The following is a 19,919-nucleotide window of genomic DNA, read 5'->3' on the forward strand; positions in this document are numbered from 1 at the left end:
AATGCACAGGAGGGTCCATTTCTCCACATCATTGCCAATATAGGGTCTTATCAAGATTTTTTGTCTATGACAATGTGATTAAAAGTGGTATCATTCTTTAGTTTTAATTCACGTTTCTTGTATTGAGTGTCATTAAGGATCTTTTCAAAGTTTAAAATCCATGTATATTTCATTTTTTGATGATTTTTTGTTACTCATTTTTTATTGGGTTGTTAGTCTTTTTCTTATTGATTCATAAAATCTCTTTATAAATTAGGAGGTTAAGTGCTTTATTTGGGGTATGAACAGCAAATATTTCTCCAGTTTGTCTTTTGTCTTTGTCCCCAATGTTTTTGCCATGCAGAAAGTATGTGTATGATCAAATTTTTCACCTTTTCTTTTAAGGTTTTTGAATCTCCACTCAGAAATGTTTTCTATTCTCCATAATTATCTTAATCCTTTCTTCATATTTAATATTTAAGTATTTGATCTGTCTGTAACTCAGTTTTATTATAAACTGTAAAGTATGGATCCAGCTTATTTTTCCAGATGGCTCTTCAGTTGCCATCTTTCCTCCTATCGATTTGAAACGTTGCCTTTACCATATACTCCATTTTCACATGAATGTATGTATTTATAAACTTTCTATTGTAATTCTTTGATCTGTATGCCCATTCATATGCTGGTAACATACTGTGCTAATTAATGAAGCTTTAGAATATGTTTTACTATATGATTAGGTTAATTCCCTTTTATTATTCTTTGTTTTTAAGATTTCATGACTATTATTACTTATTCTTCAGGTTAGTTACCTATTGCTGTATAACAGATTACCCCCAAATTTAGTGACTTCAGTGGTAAACAGCTACTAATTGCCCCATTTTTGTGGGTGAGGACCTTCAGGGCAGCTTAGCTGGGTTCTTCTGGAGCAAGATCTCTTGTGAGGTTGTGGTCAGGATGTCAGCTGAGGCTGGAGTCATCTGAAGGCTTGATGGGGGCCGAAGGATTTACTTCCAAGTGGGCTTTGACAAAAGACTTCACAGTTTTTCACTACACAGACCTCTCCATAGACCTTTTTGAGCATCCTTACAGTGTTGTGGTTGATTTCCTCCTGAGCAAGTGACGTTAAAAAAAAAATAAAAGGGGGCGTCTGGGTGGCTCAGTGGGTTAAGCCACTGCCTTCGGCTCAGGTCATGATCTCAGGGTCCTGGGATCGAGCCCCACGTCGGGCTCTCTGCCCAGCGGGGAGTCTGCGTCCCCCTCTCTCTCTGCCTGCCTCTGCCTGCTTATGATCTCTCTCTCTCTCTCTCTTTCTCTGTCAAATAAATAAATAAATAAATCTTTAAAAAAAATAAAAGCAAGAAGGAGGCCACATAGCATTAATGACAGTCTCAGAAACGACACACTGTCACTTTGTCATGGTCACTAGAGGTCTGTCAAGGACGGAAGTTAAGCTCCACTTCTTAAAGAATTTGTAGATATATTTTAAAAACCACAGCTCATTTTTCCTGTATGAACCTTGGAATTAGTTTATCTGCTTTCCAAAAAATAATATTAATGGGTGTAATACTAATATATTAATAATATAGTAATAATATTGATTAATATTAACATTTTTATTATAATACTTTGATTTGCAGGCAGAGAACTTCCTTTTTTAAAGACAATTCTATCACATTTTTGCAACATCTCTGTTATTTTTTTTACTGTCATAAAATAAAATAGGGATGCCTGGGTGACTCAGTCAGTTAGTTACGTGTCTGACTTCGGCTCTGGTCATGATCTCAAAGTCCTCGGATCAAGCCCATGGTAGACTTGGCACTTAGCAGGGAGTCTGTTTCTCCCTCTGCCCCTCCCTCCTGCTCCTGCACTCTCTCTTTCTGTCAAATAAATAAATGGAATATTAAAAAATAATAAAGAATAAATAAAGCATGGAAACAATATTGAGGTCCAAGCAACCTGCACTATGCACAGGAAAAACTTTAAAGATAAAAGTTACATCTTCATGCCCAGCTTGTTGTTTTCTTTTTCCTAAATGAGAGAATGTCCAGCCCATTTATGGACACCTGGAAACCACAGAAGTATACTTCTCACTGGCCTGTTTTATCCATACCAGCTTCTAAATTGTCAAAATAATTCTGTTGAGAGATTTTCAATGGAAAGAAGAGAAGGAAGTGGGTTTTAATTTCAGGAAAATTTAACAGATATAAAACTCTTTTCAGTATATCTTGCAAACCTATTTATCAGAAATAAATTACATGTATTTTAAAGGTTCATAGTAGCTTTTAAAAAGCTCTTTATTTTGAGATAATTATAAATGAATTGGGGTTTGCAAAGAACATACAGAGGAACTCTATGCAAAGGAACAGAGGAATTCCATGCACTTGTCCTCTAGCTTCCTCCAGTGTTCACACTTTGCACAACTACAGTACAACACCAACATCAAAGCTGTTGAAACTCATACCATCTGTAGAGCTTATTTAAATTTCACCAGTTACACATGTACTTGTGTTTGTGGGTGCGGCCTGATGCTAAGTTCTTTCTTTCTTTTTTTTTTTTTTTTGTTAACTCCAGGAAGAAATTTTTTTATTATGTTCAATTAGCCAACACATAATACATCATTAATTTTGATGTAGTGTTCAACAGTTCATTAATTGCGTATAACACGATGCTGTTTTCTCACATAGGACCCTTGGACAGTCACCACCACAACCCTGATTTTCAACTGTACCCATCACCACAAGACTCCTTTCCTGTCACCACATTATAGCCACGCCCCTCTCTTCCCTACCATCTCAAGCCCTTGACAACTACTACTCTATTCTGCATCTCTATTATTAGGTTATTTCACCAACCTTCAATAAGTGAGATCATCCAGTATGTATCCTTTTTATTTTTTTATTTTTTTAATTTTTTTTTAAAGATTTTTATTTATTTATTTGACAGAGAGAGATCACAAGCAGGCAGAGAGGCAGGCAGAGAGACAGGAGGAAGCAGGCTCCCTGCTGAGCAGAGAGCCCGATGCGGGACTCGATCCCAAGACTCCGAGATCATGACCTGAGCCGAAGGCAGGGGCTTAACCCACTGAGCCACCCAGGCGCCCCAGTATGTATCCTTTTTAGATGGACTCTTTTCATTCAGCATAATTTCCTTGAAGTTCCCTCAAGCTTCTGTTGTGTGTATCAATAATTTGCTCCTTTTTTATTACCGAGTAGTGTTCCACAGGGTAAGACATGCCACAATTTGTTTAACCATTCATCCTAGAAAAGAAATTTGGGTAGCTCACAGATTTTGCTATTAGGAATAAAGCTGCTATGAACATTCATGTACAAGTTCTTATGTGGAAATAAGACATTTCTCTGGGATAAATACCAAGAGTGGGTTGCTGGATTGTATGATAAACCCATTTTTGATTTTGATAGGAATTGCTGGGCTATATTCCAAAATAGGTGTTACATTTCATATTCCCACAAGCAATGTATAAGTGAATGAGTTTCTCTGCATCCTTTTCAGCATTTGCTATTATTACTATTTTTGGGCTTTGCCATTCTTTTTTTAAAGTTCATTCATTTTTAAAGATTTTATCTATTTATTTGAGAGACAGAGAGAGCACAGCAGGGGTGGGTGTGGGTAGCAGAGGCAGAGGAAGAAATGTGCTCCCCGCTGAACAGGGAGCCCAATGTCGGACTCAGTTGCAGGATCTTGGGATCATGACCTGAGCCAAAGGTAGACGCTCAACCAACTGAGCCACCTAGATGTCCCCAGTTTTGCCATTCTTATATGTATATAATCATATCTCATTGTAGTTTTAATGTGTATTTCTGTAATGGCTAATAATGTCAAAAAATCTTTTCATGTGTATATTTGCCACCTGTACATTTTCTTTGGTGAAATGTCTATGAATGTCTTTTCTGTATCAATATCCAGTTTTCTAATTGGATTATTTTTTGATGTTGAATTTTGAAGGGTTTTTTAATATATTCTAGATAAAAAGCTTTTGTGTGGCAGATGATCTGCAAATATTTTCTCCCAGTCTCTCATTTGTCGTTTGATCCTTTTAATGGGATCTTTGGGATAGGAAAAGGTTTTTATTTTGATGAGGTCCAATTTATCTATTTTTCTTCTTACGAATTACGCTTTTGGTGTTAAGTCTAAGAACTCTTTACCTAGTCCTAGGTCTCAAAGATTTTCTTGTATATTCTTTTCTACGAGTTTCCCTGTTATACATTTAGCTTGTGATCCACTTTGAGTGTGCTTTTGCATAAGGTGTGAGGTTTGGGTTGTGTTCTTTTTAAAATTTACTTATTTATTTTGGCTAATGGATGTCTGATTACTCTGACACCACTTATTGAAAAGGCTATGCCTTCTCTGTTGAACTGCTTTTGTTCCTTGGTCAAAAATTAACTGAGTATATTTGCTTTCTGTTTCTGGTTCTCTAGTCTGTTCTTGATCTATGCGTCTATCTCTTCTTCAATACCATACCAATCTCGTTTACGATGATCAATTTTTAACAGCCATGTTTTCAGCTGTATCTTCTTATTGTTTTTTTTCCTCAAAAATTTCTAAAATTACTTAATAAATAGATGCCATGAGGGTAACAAATTTTCTCTGATTTCTCTCATTCTTATTCTAGTATCAGATTGAGTCAACTGTGATAAAAATCTTTTCATCTCATTCGTGTTTATTTGGATTTGTGGTTTATTCAGATGGTCAGGAGAGTGTTATATGTAAATTCCATGGCATATAATATACTCAAAGTCTGGAATTTTTCTCAAGAGGTTATTAAATTCGTAGACTCATGAGATCAGACACATAAGTACTTAGAATAGTCTGTAACGCATGGTATGTGCTCAGTTTATGTCAGTGTAATTGTTCTGGTTATTTTAAAATAACTTATATTTATAGTTTGTAGAAGAGAGGGAGCTGGAGTGGGGAAGAGAAGGAGTTGTCACTTCTTGACTGTTTAAACTTTGCCGTAATCTTCCTGGTATGAGTTAACAAAGTACAAAGCAAACATAGTTAGTACTTCCAGTGTATACAGGAAGAAATTGAGCTTCAGAGAGGATGGATAACTGGCCAGGATCATACAGATGGGTGCAGTTTCTTAATCTTTCTTTTGGAGAGGTTACTTGGGCAAATATGTACTCTGTTGGTGCTAATTCAGCAATGGCCAAACTCTTCATGGTAAGGTGAGGTTGAAAAGAAAAAATATTTATCAAGTACCTGGGTTTCATAATTCGATATTCTGAATGGCGTCCTGTCTTAGCACCTTGGGAAAGCACCCTAGACATTGAGTGGAGCTTTACCACTTAAGGTTCTACTTGGTCACTTTGACAGAAAATTATGTTGCTGTCTTCTATAAGCATCTTCTTTTATGTTTAAGAAGACCAAGGACACTTATTCACTTTGGAGTATATATCCTGTTTACCCCTACTTCCTCCTGAAGTTGGACAAAAAAGACAACTCAAGAAAATAACCTGTTCATCATAGCTATTGCTAAGCCTTAGTCCTTCTGGAGGGGAGACTAACAGGTTGTCCCTTTTGCCAGTATGGAGAGCAGTTGTTGCTGAAAGATACGGGCAGCTTAGTCAAAGGGAATAGATTTTCTGCCTGTCTTCTCTATTGCTGGGATGCTGATGCATAGTGACCCGTGACTGACATCCCATGGGACTTCAGACTAGGACTCCCTTTCTTTCAGCTCCAGAATAGGGATATCTATCCCTTAACAGTTTGGCCCCTGACAGTCTACTGTTATTCCCTGCTCTTGCCCTCCAACATGGTCTAGAAGGACTTCTTCTTAATAGGGCACTAAGCCTTACTCAGGCAAGGTGCACCAATTGTGGCTATGAGAAAAAAGTCCTAGATCACCCAAAGAAAAGTGAACCATCTTCAGAAGCTGCTGAGGTTAGAATGGGGATGACAAAGGAGGGACTATGAAAGAGAGAGACAAGCACTCTTAAAGCCTATACTCCAGGGGCGCCTGGGTGGTTCAGTGGGTTAAAGCCTCTGCCTTCGGCTCAGGTCATGATCCCAGGGTCCTGGGATCGAGCCCCGCATTGGGTTCTCTGCTTCGCAGAGAGCCTGCTTCCTCCTCTCTCTCTGCCAGCCTCTCTGCTTACTTGTGATCTCCGTCTGTCAAATAAATAAATAAAATCTTAAAAAAAAAAAAATCCTATACTTCAGTGTCCAACTATGAAAATCTGGAGATGTGTCAGGAGTCCTCACAAGTACTCCAGACTTCCAACTATCAAAGCCTGAAAACTTAGCAGGTGGGCTGGGAGAAAACCCCATGGGCATTCTGGACCTTTATGGAGAGAAGAACAGTTTCCCTCCAAAGGCCAGAGGATGGGCATAAGACTGAAGGAGATCTCTAAGCACAGAAGGAAGCTAGACTGAAGAACAAAGAAACCTACCAATAACTGGCAGAGATAACCCTATAGTGCTAAAAACTGATGACGTGGTTATGAAGCCCAGGTTGTTCTTTAGGATCTTGTTAGCTTTCAGGTCCCAGGCTCTGCTGAAAATAAAGTCCTGATCTCACTCTTATAAATTTGAAGCCAGTGATGAGCTGAATCACACGAAAACCATAACACAGCCAGGCACAGTTCAGCTACAGATCAAATTAATTTCCAATAGCCTGACAGAGAAGAGGAGATGCATCTGGAAATGGTCCTCAGTGGCCATGACCACCCAGAAAGAAATTTATTTTTTGAATTATAGTTTTATCTCTGGAGGAGTACCTATGTAAAAAAGAAAATCAGTTTGGGTTCATACATTGTGCCACATCACCATATATAAAAATCATCCCAAAATGGATCATAGATCTAAATGTGAAACGTAAAACTGTCTAGAAGAAAACAAAAGAAAATCTTGGACCTTAGATATAAGATCAAAAGCACAATCCATAAAAAAAATTGATAAATTGGACTTCATCAAAATTTTAAAAAGCTGTTCTTCAAAGGACCGTATTAGGGTGCTTGCTTCGGCAGCACATATACAAAGGACCATATTAGGAAACTAAAAGACAAGCCACAGATCTCAGATGTGGAGATAATATTTACAAAGCAAATATCTGATAAAGGACTTGTATATAGAGTATATAAAGAATGCTCAAAACTCAGCAATAAGAAAACAACCCATTTTTTAAAAGGTGCAAAAGAATTCAGCAGACACTACCAAAGAACATGTACTAAAGATGGCAAATGATCACAAGAAAATATATTCTATCTCACTAGTCATTAGGGAAATGCAAATTAAAAGCAAACTGAGATACCACCACATACCTATTAGAATGGCTAAAATTGAGAAGATTGACCATACCATGTATTGGCAAGCATGCTAGCAGTGGGAATTTAAAGTGGTAAAACTGTTTTGGAAAACAGTTTGGCAGTATCTTTAAAAGTTAAACAAAGGGCCATGCGGGTGTCTCAGTAGGTTAAGTGTTGGACTCTTGATTTCAGCTCAGGTCATAATTTCAGGATCCTGGGATCAAGTGTGCATCAGGCCCCATGCTCAGCAGGAAGTCTGTTTGAAGATTCTTTTTTTTTTTCCTTAAAGATTTATTTATTTATTTGACAGACAGAGATCACAAGTAGGCAATGGGGCAGGTGAGGGGTGGGAGAAACAGGCTCCCTGCTGAGCAAAGAACCCAATGCAGGGCTCAATCCCAGGACCCTGGGATCATGACCTGAGCCGAAGTCAGAGGCTTAACCCACTGAGGCACCCAGATGCACTGTTTGAAGATTCTTTTCCCACCCTCTCCCTCTGCCCCTTCCCCTACTTTCTCTCTCAACTAAAAATAAATACATCTTTAAAAAAGAAAAAGGTTGGGATGCCTGGGTGGCTCAGTTGGTTGAGCGGCTCCCTTCCGCTCAGGTCATGATCCCAGTGTCCTGGAATAGAGTCCCACATCAGGCTCCTTGCTCAGCAGGGAGCCTACTTCTCCCTCTGCCTCTGCCTACCACTCTGCCTGCCACTCTGTCTGCCTGTGCTCACTCTCTCTCTCTCTGACAAATAAATAAATAAAATCTTTTGAAAAAAGAAAAAGGTTAAACATACAACTACCATGTAATCCCAGCTTTTTTAAAAAAGATTTTATTTATTTATTTGACAGACAGAGATCACAAGTAGGCAGAGAGGCAGGCAGAGACGGTGAGAGGGGGAAGTGGACTCCCCGCTGAACAGAGAGCCCGAAGTGGGGCTTGATCCCAGGACCCTGGGATCATGACCTGACCCCCCCCAGGTGCTCCTATTCCTGGCTTTCTAATCCTAGGTATTTACCAAGAGAAGGAAAATAGATATTCATACAAGGACTAGACAAGAGTGTTCATAACAGCTTTTTTTTGGTAATAACCCCAAATTGGAAATAACCCAAATGTCCATCAACAGATAAATGGAATAGCAAATTGCGATATAGCCATATGATGGAACAGTGCTCAGCAATCAAAATAATGCACTATTGATACATGCAATGATAAAGATGGATGTTGAAATAGCTATGTTGACCTAAAGAACTTAGACAACAAAAAGCACATATTGTGGGGATTCTATTTATCTGAAACTCCAGAAAATGAAAATGTATAGTGACAACAAATTAGTGGTTGCTTGGAAAAAGGAAGGTGAGGATGAGGAGAAAGAAATTACAAAGGGGCACAGAAAACGTTTGGAGATGATGGATATGTTCACTGCCTTTGTGGTGATTATTTCATAGGTGTATACATATGTCAAAATTTCAATTTGGACATTAAAAATGTGAAGTTTACTTTATGTATGTTATACCTCAAAAAATATGTTAAAAAAAAAAATGAGGGGCTACCCCTGGGTGGCTCAGTCAGTTGAGCATCTGGCTCTTGATTTTGGCTCAGATCATGATCTCAGGGTCATGGAATCAAGCCCCCTATGGGGCTCCACACTCAGTGGGGAGCCTGCTTCTCTCCTTCTCCCTCTCCCTCTCCCTCTCCCACTATCCCCATTCACACTCATTCTCTCTCAAATAAATAAGTAAATCTGAAAACAAACAAGACAAAAAAATGAGATCTACTTCCTACCCACCAGATAGACTACAATGAGAAGGTCTGGTAATATCAAGAGTGTGAGAAATGGAACGTTAATCACTGCTGATAGGTAGCCTGGGTATGCACAGCTATTTTGGAATACTGACAGAATTTACTAAAGCTAAACAAACAGCTGCGCTGGACCCAACAATTTCCTTTCTTGGATGCTACTCAAGAGAACTGAGTGCATATGCCTACCAAAAATATGTACAAGAATGTGCATAGCAACTTTATTCATATTTACACAAAACTGAAAAAATAACCCACCAATAGTAGAATGGACAAGTTGTGGTATATTATCTCCCCACCCTCCTGAACTTAATGAAAAAAAAAAAAAAAAGATGGTAAATCCTGAGAATATTGCCAATTTTCTAGAATTCCTCCCTCGAAAATGGGACATTTGATTTCCAAATGCATGCTAAAGCATACAGCATTCCCAGTCATTTTAAGTAGGTGAGAAACTAAAATCTTTCAGCGTTCATCTTCCAACTTTCCCCTGTCTGTGGTCTGTCTTTGGATCAGCCATAATTGCCTGCACAGCTACCATGGATGGCTTTATGAATTTTTTGTCAGTAGCTCTTCTCTATGCAGCAACTGCAGTATTTGGGCAGCTTCATGAAGAACTGCATCTCCTATGTCAAAACTAAGAATATGTTTGTCTCAAGCAATAGGCAAGCCCTCTTTTGTTTGATTTACTTTAGCACCTTCATCCCGGGTCAGGTGCTCCTGGATCAAAACACGGTTTGCCTTAAGCATTACCAGGTAATTATCATGACAGCTGAATCTGGAGAAGGTTAGCCAAAGCCATTACACCAGCCTTGAAATTGGGATTGTTTACATTCAAATGGTCAATGGCTCTGCAGTTTTAGCTGTATTGTCAGCATTTTTTGGTATTATTAGTTACCAAGTCCTTGTATTTTTCAGCATTATCTCCATATTCAAGTCTAACAGCTAAACCAAGAAGCCTGTCAGTTGCTTCTTGTTGATCTTGAATTTTGGTTCTCATCCAAGATGGTGGAGGAGTAGGAGACCTTAGTTGTTTCGGGTCCCAGGAATTCAGCTAGATAGCTATCAAATCATTCTCAACACCTGCAAACTCAACTGGAGAGCAAAGGAAAGAATAGCTGCACCTCTACAAATAGAAAAGTGACCACTTTCTGCAAGAATGACAAGACAGATAAACTCATTAAAAAAGAGAACAAGATGCAGTACTGACTGCCAGGGACCTAATCAGTATGGACATAAGTAGGATGTCAGAATTAGAGTTCAGATAAAGATACTAGCTGGGCTTGAAAAAGGCATAGAAGACACTAGGGAATCCCTTTCTGGAGAAATAAAAGACTCAAATCAAATCAAGTCAAAATCAAAAAGACTATTAATGAGACGCAATAAAAAATGGAGGCTCTAACTGCTAGGATAAATGAGGCAGAAGAGAGAATTAGTGATATAGAAGACCAAACGATGGCAAATAAGGAAGCTGAGAAAAAGAGAGATAAACAACTATTGGACAAAGAGGGGAGAATTTGAGAGATAAGTGATACCATAAAACTAAATGATATTAGAATTGGGATCCCAGAAGAGGAGGAAAGAGGGAGGGGGGCAAAAGGTATATTGGAGCAAATTATAGAGGAGAACATCCCTAATCTGGGGAAGGAAATAGGCATCAAAATTGAGGAGGCACAGAGAACTCCTCCTTGAAATCAATAAAAATGGGTCAACACCCCAACATATAATAGTGAAACTTGCAAATCTCAGAGACAATGATCTTGAATCTTGAGTTAACTCTCAGTTAACTGATGTCTCGTTTAACATCTCTGAGATACTCTTCAAAGAACTTGAGCTAGTCACTGCTGTGGATATTTCTTAAATTACCTCTGTCTTCAATCTTGTAGTGTCTGATTCTCTGGTCTTCAAGCCAAACAATAAAGTTCCTAAATTCTCATTCGTCTTTGCAGTTGAAGCCAGCAGGGTTGTGGTATTCAAGGGCTGTGAGCTTGTGTTGTAACATGGTCCCCATATCTCACTCTGGTGCCCAGGGCTTCCACCAGGAGAGGAGAGGTGAAGAGGAGCTGGTGATGTGGCAAGAGGGCCAAATTGTGGTATATTTATACAAAGTAATATTACACGGAGAAAATGAACTACCACAACAAAGTGACTCACATGAATGAATCTCAAAGACATACTGTGAGGTGGAGCGAGGTGAGCCACACATGAAGAAAACATACTCTCTGATTCCATTTTTATGAAGCTCAGAAAAGGACAAACTAAGAGATCTAAATAGTGGCTAGCTTTGGAGAAATATTGATTAGAAAGAGACATAAATGAACCTTCTGGGTTGCTGGGTCTATCCTATAAATTGATCTCTGTGTTGGCTACACAGAAATATGTAAAAATACCTTCAGTTGTACACTTAAAATGTGTGAACTTTGCTAAATGTAAATTATATATCAATAGAGGTATAATAAAAACGTTTTAATTGGAACTCCTATTTATTATTTTAAATGAAAGAGAAATCAGACTATATTATGAATGTTTTACTTTCCTAAGTTAGGAACTTATAGCTCCAGCCCAAGACCCTCTTTATTGAACTGAAATATCCCAGGATCCAGCTGTCTACAAGGCATATCTACTTGGGATCTCAAACACAACATATTCAAAATTAGACTCATCATCTCCCACCTACCCCATCCTCCTCCAGATTTATCCACCATCATGCATTTCCCATATTCTGTTCACCAGAAACTAAAAATGTCAAGCTAGCTTTTCCACTCTACCTTGTAACTTCCATCCAAGCAATCAAAAAATTCTGCTGATTCTGAGCCTTTGATATGTCTCATCTGCTGTCTCCTCTTTGTACCTCCTACCTTCTTCTATCTTAGACACTTATTTCTCTTAAAGATTGTAACAGTGGTCTCTTAAAGAATGATTTGGTGTCCATGGTCCCCCTAAGAGTATGAATTGATAAAAACTGAATTTTTTTCTTCATTTTTATGGACTAACAATGCACACTCACAACCTGAATGCTAAAGTAGATGTATATACCATTCCACCAAACTTGGTTTTTTAAAAAAATGACATTTCATCCTAATGACTCCATTCTTTTTCCTCAGGAAAGTGGTAACAGTATGGTAAGGTAAGTTATGGGATCATTTCTTTCTCTTGCAAAGTGGACCATGATCAAAAGTTTTTGAAGATCACTGTCTTTGTTATCATCTTGTCTTTATTCCTGCCTTTCTTTTTTTCAAACATGCACACACCATCATTATAGTCTGTACTACCATAAAAATGATTTTTATGCAAAAAATATAATTGTGTCATTTTTCTTGCTCAGAATATTTCAGAGTATCTACATCACCTTCAACAATGATCATTAACATATTTTAGGTACTTTTCCCCTTAAGAACAAATAAATAATAAATAAAGCTTTTGACTGCCTTCTGAGGAGAACATACATATAGACAACATAATTTCATAAAATGTCAGAGGTTTTGTAATAGCCCTGAAACCTATCCATAGATTTTCTAGAGATTAGTCACCCAGCCTATACAATTTAAAAATCAAATCATTGAAAAGCATAAAAGATCTTTTACTTACCTACCCAAACTCTTCATCTCCACTCATTTTATTTTTTTTTAAAGATTATTTATTTATTTATTTGACAGACAGATCACAAGTAGGCAGAGAGGCAGGCAGAGAGAGAGAGAGAGAGGAGGAAGCAGGCTCCCTGCTGAGCAGAGAACCCAATGTGGGGCTCAATCCCAGGACCCTGGGATCACGACCTGAGCTGAAGGAGAGGCTTTAACCCACTGAGCCACCCAGGTGCCCCCTCACTTTATTTTTTTAAAGATTTTATTTATTTATTTGACAGACAAAGATCACAAGTAGGCAGAGAGGCAGGCGTGGGGGGGGGGGCAGGCTCCCCGCTGAGCAGATAGCCTGATGTGGGTCTCGATCCCAGGACCCTGAGACCACAACCTGAGCCAAAGGCAGAGGCTTAACCCACTGAGCCACCCAGTGGCTTTAAAAGGAATTTCCAGAACACACTATGCTCTCTCTTATATCTTCTTATTTAAAAAAAAAAATTAGAATAGTTGGAGATTTAGGTAAAAACTACAAGATAGTACAGATAATTTCAGTATACTCCATGCCCACTTTCCCCTATTACTAACATCTTACATCAGTATGATTCATTTTTTATAATTAATGAACTAAGAGTGATAAGTTGTATTAACTAAAGTTCATACTTTATTCAGATTTCCTTAGTTTTTACCAAATGTCCCTTTTTCTGTTCCAGGATCCCATGTGGGGTACTACATTACATATCGTTGTTATGTCTCTTTTGGTTCCTTTTGGCTATAATAATTTCTCAAACTTTCCTTGTTTTTGATGACCTAGACAGTTTTGATGAGTACTGATCAGGTATTTGATAGAATGACCCTTAATTGGCAATGACTTATCTGATGTTTTTCTCATGATTGGGCTAGGTTTATGTATTTTGGGGAGGAAGACAGCAGATGGAATGTACCATTTTCACATCATATCTAGGATGCATGCTATCAATGGAATTTAGCACTGTTGATATTAATCTCGATCCACTGGCTGAAGTAGCACTTGTCAGATTTCTCCACTGGGAAATTAATCCTCTGTCACCTCCCCCACCTCCCACTTCTTCTATGCTGCATTCTTTGGAAGGAAGTCACTATGCACAGCCCACACTTAAGGAGGGCACTTCCTGGAGGACACAAAGTTTTTTGGATGGGCAATTTGTCTATTCTTCCTTTGTTTTATTTTTAACTGTGTTACCTCTATCTGAAATGCTGAAATAACAAAACAATCCCCAAACTTTAATGGCTTAACACATGATTTATTTTTTTTGTCTGTGTCATAATGCCTATCATGGTTCAGCAAATGGCTCTGCTCCACAAAGTCATTCAGGCACCCAGGCTGACCGAGTTTCTGCCATCAGATAACTACACCTTCTGACACATAAAATGTCACTAGTTGTCAAGGCAGATAAGAAGTACTGGAGTGTTTTGCACTAGGAATTAAATGTTTCAGCTTAGAAGTGACACATGTCATTTCCTCCCATAGCTCACTGATGGAATTAGTTACATAGTTTTGGTTAACTACAAGAGTGGGGAAATATAATCCTCTTCTTGAAGGAGAGAGAACCTGACATGAGTGAGCACTGAAAGTTTCTAGCATGGGGTGCCTGGGTGGCTCAGTCAATTAGATGTCTGCCTTTGGCTCAGTTCATGATCTCAGGGTCCTGGAATCAAAACCCTCATTGGAGTGGAGCGTGCTTCTCCCTGTCTGTCTACTGCTCCCCCTGCTTGTGCTCTCTTGCTCTCTCTATCAAATAAATAAATAAAATCTTAAAACAAACAAAGTTTTTACAAGTCTCCTAATCCAGCTGCCCACCAAATATAATCCTATTCTTCCTCTAAATCTTATTTAGCTGAAATGCTGTAAAGCCATTACTGTCTCTTCCTCACAGACTTCAGCTCCCCTCCACACTCCATCAGTACTTTGTACAGACCAACATTAGAGCAACTATTATAGGGACACCTCGGTGGCTCAGTCGATTAAGTGTCTGCCTTGGGCTCAGTTCATGATCCCGGGGTTGTGGGATCAAGTCCTACATCAGGTTCTTTGCTCGGTGGGGAGCCTCCTTCTTCCTCTGCCTGCCACTCCCTCTGCTTATGCTCTGTCTCTCTGACAAATAAATAAATAAAATATTTTTTAAAAAGCAACTATTATATTGGATTGTAATTGTTGATTTTCATGTCCTGTAGAAGAAAACAATCAACCTGCTAGCCTCAGCATGATACAGTGCCTCTTACATAGAAGATATTCAATCAACCCTTATTAATTATTGAATTAATTGAAGGACAAATTATTAAATTTTATCCTCAAATGTTACATAGGAACTTCTTACATAATTCAGTTACTAATATATAATTTTTTGGCAAGTGAAGTGGAGACTTTTTCCCTAACTTTAAGTGTTGAATCATACCTTCAAAAATGTTTTACCTACATTGACATAAGGAATCCTGTGTCTCAAACATATGGTCTTATTTCTAATTTATTCCAGCTTTCAATAAAAAAAAATCCCTCTTTTTAAAATTCCAGCCTTTCTAATTCTTCTCTAGAATGTTCAAGAAGAACATCCTTTTGTAGTTTGTGGTTGGCTTTTAATTGTAAGTGTGTGTTACTTGCATGGTTTGTAATGTCAGAAACCTGTTTTAACATGTGGTCAAGAGAGGAGAGTAACACCTTAATTGTAGGTGGAATGCACTTTTTACACAGTGAATTTATCAATCGTGTTGAATGTCTATATTGTACATATAAGTGTGCTTTCCACTGAAAAGGCAGAGGAGAAGCCTTGTCAGGTGAGTAAGCTCTTAAAGAGCTCATGATGGTGAATATATAGACAATTTGACAGTAAACCACAACAAAGTCATAGATAACATATGATTGACAAGTGTATGTTACAAACACCAAGTCTTCTGAGTTCAAGGCTGACATGTTCTGGGTGCAGAGTGGGTTGGAGAGGAGAGAATCTGGAGGTTAAGGAGACTACTGAGAAAGGCTTGTCAGTAGTCCCAGCATGACATTTAGGTCTATATTAGATCTCATACACTGCAGTGCACAGTGTAACTTGTATTGATATCTTTTTTCTTTTCTTTCCTTTTTTAAGATTTTGTTCATTTATTTGCCAGAGAGGGAGAGGGAGAGATCGAACACAAGCAGGGGGAGCGGCAGGCAGAGGGAGAAGCAGGCTCCACGCTAAGCAAATACCCCCCTATGTGGGACTTGATCCAGGATCCTGGGATCATGACCTGAGTCAAAGGCAGATGCTTAACCAACTGAGCCACCCAGGTGTCCCACATTGATTTCATTTCTTACATAAGAAAGATATTTTAAGTGCAGTTTCTCTATATTTAGGTTTATTTCCATTGTATTTTCACAAAAATTAGTAGTCTCATATGTGGGTGTATGTCAACTTTTTTATTTTAGAAGGTAGTATACTTATGAGGAAACTTAAAATATCTTTAGTTCCTAGATATTAAAACATTTACTTTTTCTTCTTTTTCTTTCTCTTTTTTAAAAAGAGAGGGAGCACGCACGCATGCATAAGCAGGCGGGTGGAGGAACAAAGGGAGAAGGAGAGAGAATCTCAAACATGCTCCATGCTCAACATGGAGCTGATGTGGGGGCTCAGTCTCATGACCTGGAGATCATGACCCGAGCTGAAATCAAGAGCCAGATGCTTAAAGGGCTGAGCCACCCAGGCACCCCTTACTCGTTTTTTTTTTTTTAAAGATTTTATTTATTTATTTGACAGACAGAGATCACAAGTAGGCAGAGAGGCAGGCAGAGAGAGAGGAAGAAGCAGGCTCCCCGCTGAGCAGAGAGCCCGATGCGGGGCTCGATCCCAGGACCCTGGGATCATGACCTGAGCCGAAAGCAGAGGCTTTAACCCACTGAGCCACCCAGGCGCCCCCCCTTACTCGTTTTTTAAAGCAGTTTAGAGTTTACCATCCTATATTTTTATAACATTTCTAACATTTTTTGTAACATTTACTAAGTTACTCTTTAATTGCAAATTATTTTGACTCAGCAGTCAAGGAAACTATTTTCCAAAATCAATACATAAGACACTAATATAGCCCTCATTATCTTTTCACTCGTCAGGTCATTGTGAGACCCATGTGTAAATGGCACTATGTTTGTGAGCAGTTCCTACTTGACTGGGTTGGAAACAGACTGTTTTCATGCAAGCAACCAGCTACCTGGCGGAGGCAGCTGACCTGGGGGTGGGAATGGAGGGATGAAAAGATCGTATGGCTGCATCCAAGACACCTTGGAGTGATGCCAAAGGGAAGAAAGAATTGCATTATCTTCCATTACATGTATACACATAAATTATTGTCAATTTGTTAAGCATATTACCTTATTTGCTTGCTAAAGGTAGCAATAAAATGTTAGTTTGTCAAGAGATGAGGAAAGTACAACCCAAGTAGATGACCTCATCCTCATATTTGCAACAATTTTTTCTCCTTCTCCAATGTTTTGTGATTTTACAGAGCTAATTTACAGGTTGAAATCATTGGTTTCTAGTCCAGTGAAAGAAATTTTAATGGCATTGGCACAAATGAAAAATCACACAGAATCTTAACCCCAAAGATTAAAGAAATGAAATCGGAATGCTCTTCTGGAAAGCGGAAATCAAAACGGGAACATGTCTTTGCAAATAAGACTAGATTTTATCACACATTGGAAAAGTCAGTTCAGTATTTCACCATAATTTCTCAATGCTGAGTGCCCAATTATTGTGTAAATTGAGAAAAGATTTTTGTAACTTGACCAAAGTGGGAAGGAAAATAATTGTTTCTAATGTGAAACAAGGAAGTGAGATCCAGCCAAAGTTCTAACTGTATTTGTGCTGGCAGCTTAAAGATAGAAGAAATAATAGTGTATTCAGAAAGTATTCACAAAGAATCAAAAGCCATCCAGAATTATTCTATTAGTTGTTCACACACCAAACATATTGATTTTTAAAATAGCTTCTAACTGTTCAATGGCATCTAAGAGGTGTTAGACCAACTTCTCAGAGATAACTCATACTTTAAAAATAAATGTATAAAATAGGTTTGCCAAGCTATAAATGGGTTTGCAAAACTATATCAGGAACCAAAATTAGACAAGGGATAGACAAAGAATTTATGGCTTCGTCAAGGGATGAGAAGTGGGTCTCAATATTTAGTTCCTTCTCTTTCCCCCTCAATTTTTACAAGGTAGAGTGGTACACTGAAAAGGCAATGGAAATGAGCTGAGTCTAACTCCCCACTCTGTCCTTCTTTTTTTTTTTTTTTTTTTAAGATTTTATTTATTTATTTGACAGACGGAGATCACAGAGAAGCAGGCAGAGAGAGAGGAGGAAGCAGGCTCTCTGCCGAGCAGAGAGCCCGATGCGGGGCTCGATCCCAGGACACTGGGATCATGACCTGAGCCGAAGGCAGAGGCTTTAACCCATTGAGCCACCCAGGCGCCCCCCGCTCTGTCCTTCGCCAGCACTATTTCTCTGGGCAAGGGACTTTACTTCCCTGGGACACATATTTTTTTCAACTGTAAAGTGGAAATAATACCTACCTCTACAATCCCTGTAAAAATTACAGTTAGTGTTTATTTCGAGTGATTATTCAAACCTTTGGCCCCCAGTTGTCTCCACCCCCCACCATTGTCTGCCATCGGAATGAACTGGCCATTCTCTAGCAACAGTCCCTGAGTCTAATCTAGAGTGATTTTTACAAAAGACTTTGATCCTATTATTCTCCAGTTTAATACTCAAAAACAGTCTCCCCTTGTCTTTCAGATTATGAGCTAAATCTCGCTGTCTTTGGGATGAAGCCCCTGTCTGGCCCTGCTCACCCCTCGAGCCTCATTGCTCTTGGCCATATTTCACCAGACATCCTGGCCCTTCTTTCGGGATCTGCACAGCAGTTTGCAGAAATGGTGGCATGGAGGCAGAGCAGAGAGTGAGTGCACAGCAAATACCAGGGACGGCACGTTGCCTCTGTAACTGCTGGTAGCATATATGGCAGACCTTCCAAGGCCAGCCCTGTTTATTAGACCTAGTGATGTTTCCATACTCGGTAACTCATGCCTCTGTCTGTGCTAGAGCCCAGGAACTAGAGACTCATGTAGCACAGTATTGGCACTACAGTAGAAATAATTCTCCAGTGTATGTTAAACATTATTTCCTCTCAGTATGGATCAGTTACCTCCCTCAAAACACAGCAACAGCAAGGCCATAGAGTAAATTAAGTGCAAAAGTTAAATGATGTCCAGAGTTTCGATGGTGTCAGGAGACCCAGGAAAGAAATTATCTTGCTTTTTGATCTTGCAAATTGCAGGAGCTTAAATCACAGGGATACTGAGAACTAAAGGAACAAAAAGTGATCACCAAGCCACGGGGGAATAAATACACTGGTCTAGATTAGGCAAATCCAAATTATTTACCATTTGCCAATGACCCAGGGATTCAGGGGCCAGCAAAATGCCACTTTTGGATTGGGGCCAAGCCCCGCTCCTAAAGCAGGAAATGTTCCCACAGGAAATCATGCTGCGCTGTGGATAAGCTGTTGGACTTGCAAGGAGCAGCTGCTAGGGCTCCTAGGCCCATTGCCCAGAGTGTTGTGCAGCTAGATGATGCCCCACTAACTGAATGAGAAAATACTTCACCTTAACCTTTCAGCCTTGCCCCTGGAACGCCTGGTGTGTTCTTGCCCCTCTACCTCCCGCTGCTTCCCTTCCATCTCTCCCATCCCTGCATATTCTCCTTAGAGCCATGCTGCCCCAGCAGAGATAAGACTAGGTCCTCTGACCCCTGGGCCAGACTCTGCAGAGACAGCATCAGCTGAGTAAGGAAGCGAGTACAGCTACTCTGCTCATGGTCCCCCAGGGTCCTTCCCAGCTTCACGGAAATGGCCGTGTTTCACTAGCAAGTGTTACCTAACACCCTCTGACCAAACCCAGGCTAATGTCTTCCTCCATTGATATAAACAGGTTTTTTTAAGTATTAATTAATTTATTTAAGTAATCTCTATCCCTAATGTGGGATTCAAACTCACAACCCTAAGATCAAGAGCTGCACGCTCTTCCAAGTGAGCCAGCCTGGTGCCCCAGTAGGTTTTGATTTACCAGTGTCTGTTGCTTTCTGAGGCTAAATCATTTTTTAAAAACATTTATTTATTTTTATTTAAAAAAACTTTTTTTTTTAAATTTTCCTCCCACCCAACAGGGAGCCTGTTGTGGGGCGTGATCCCAGGACCTTGAGGTCATGACCTGAGCCAAAGGCAGATGCTTAGCAGACTGAGCCAC

General features: G+C 39.2%; 1 pseudogene; it reads right to left on the reverse strand.

Moving 5' to 3' along the window:
* Positions 1-9,249: 9,249 nt before the first annotated feature.
* On the reverse strand, positions 9,250-11,040 carry LOC125106976 (RNA transcription, translation and transport factor protein-like; annotated as a pseudogene).
* Between the last annotated feature and the right edge of the window lie 8,879 nt (positions 11,041-19,919).

The sequence above is a fragment of the Lutra lutra genome, chromosome 8 (genome assembly GCF_902655055.1).
Source record: "Lutra lutra chromosome 8, mLutLut1.2, whole genome shotgun sequence".
Classification (NCBI taxonomy): Eukaryota; Metazoa; Chordata; class Mammalia; order Carnivora; family Mustelidae; genus Lutra; species Lutra lutra.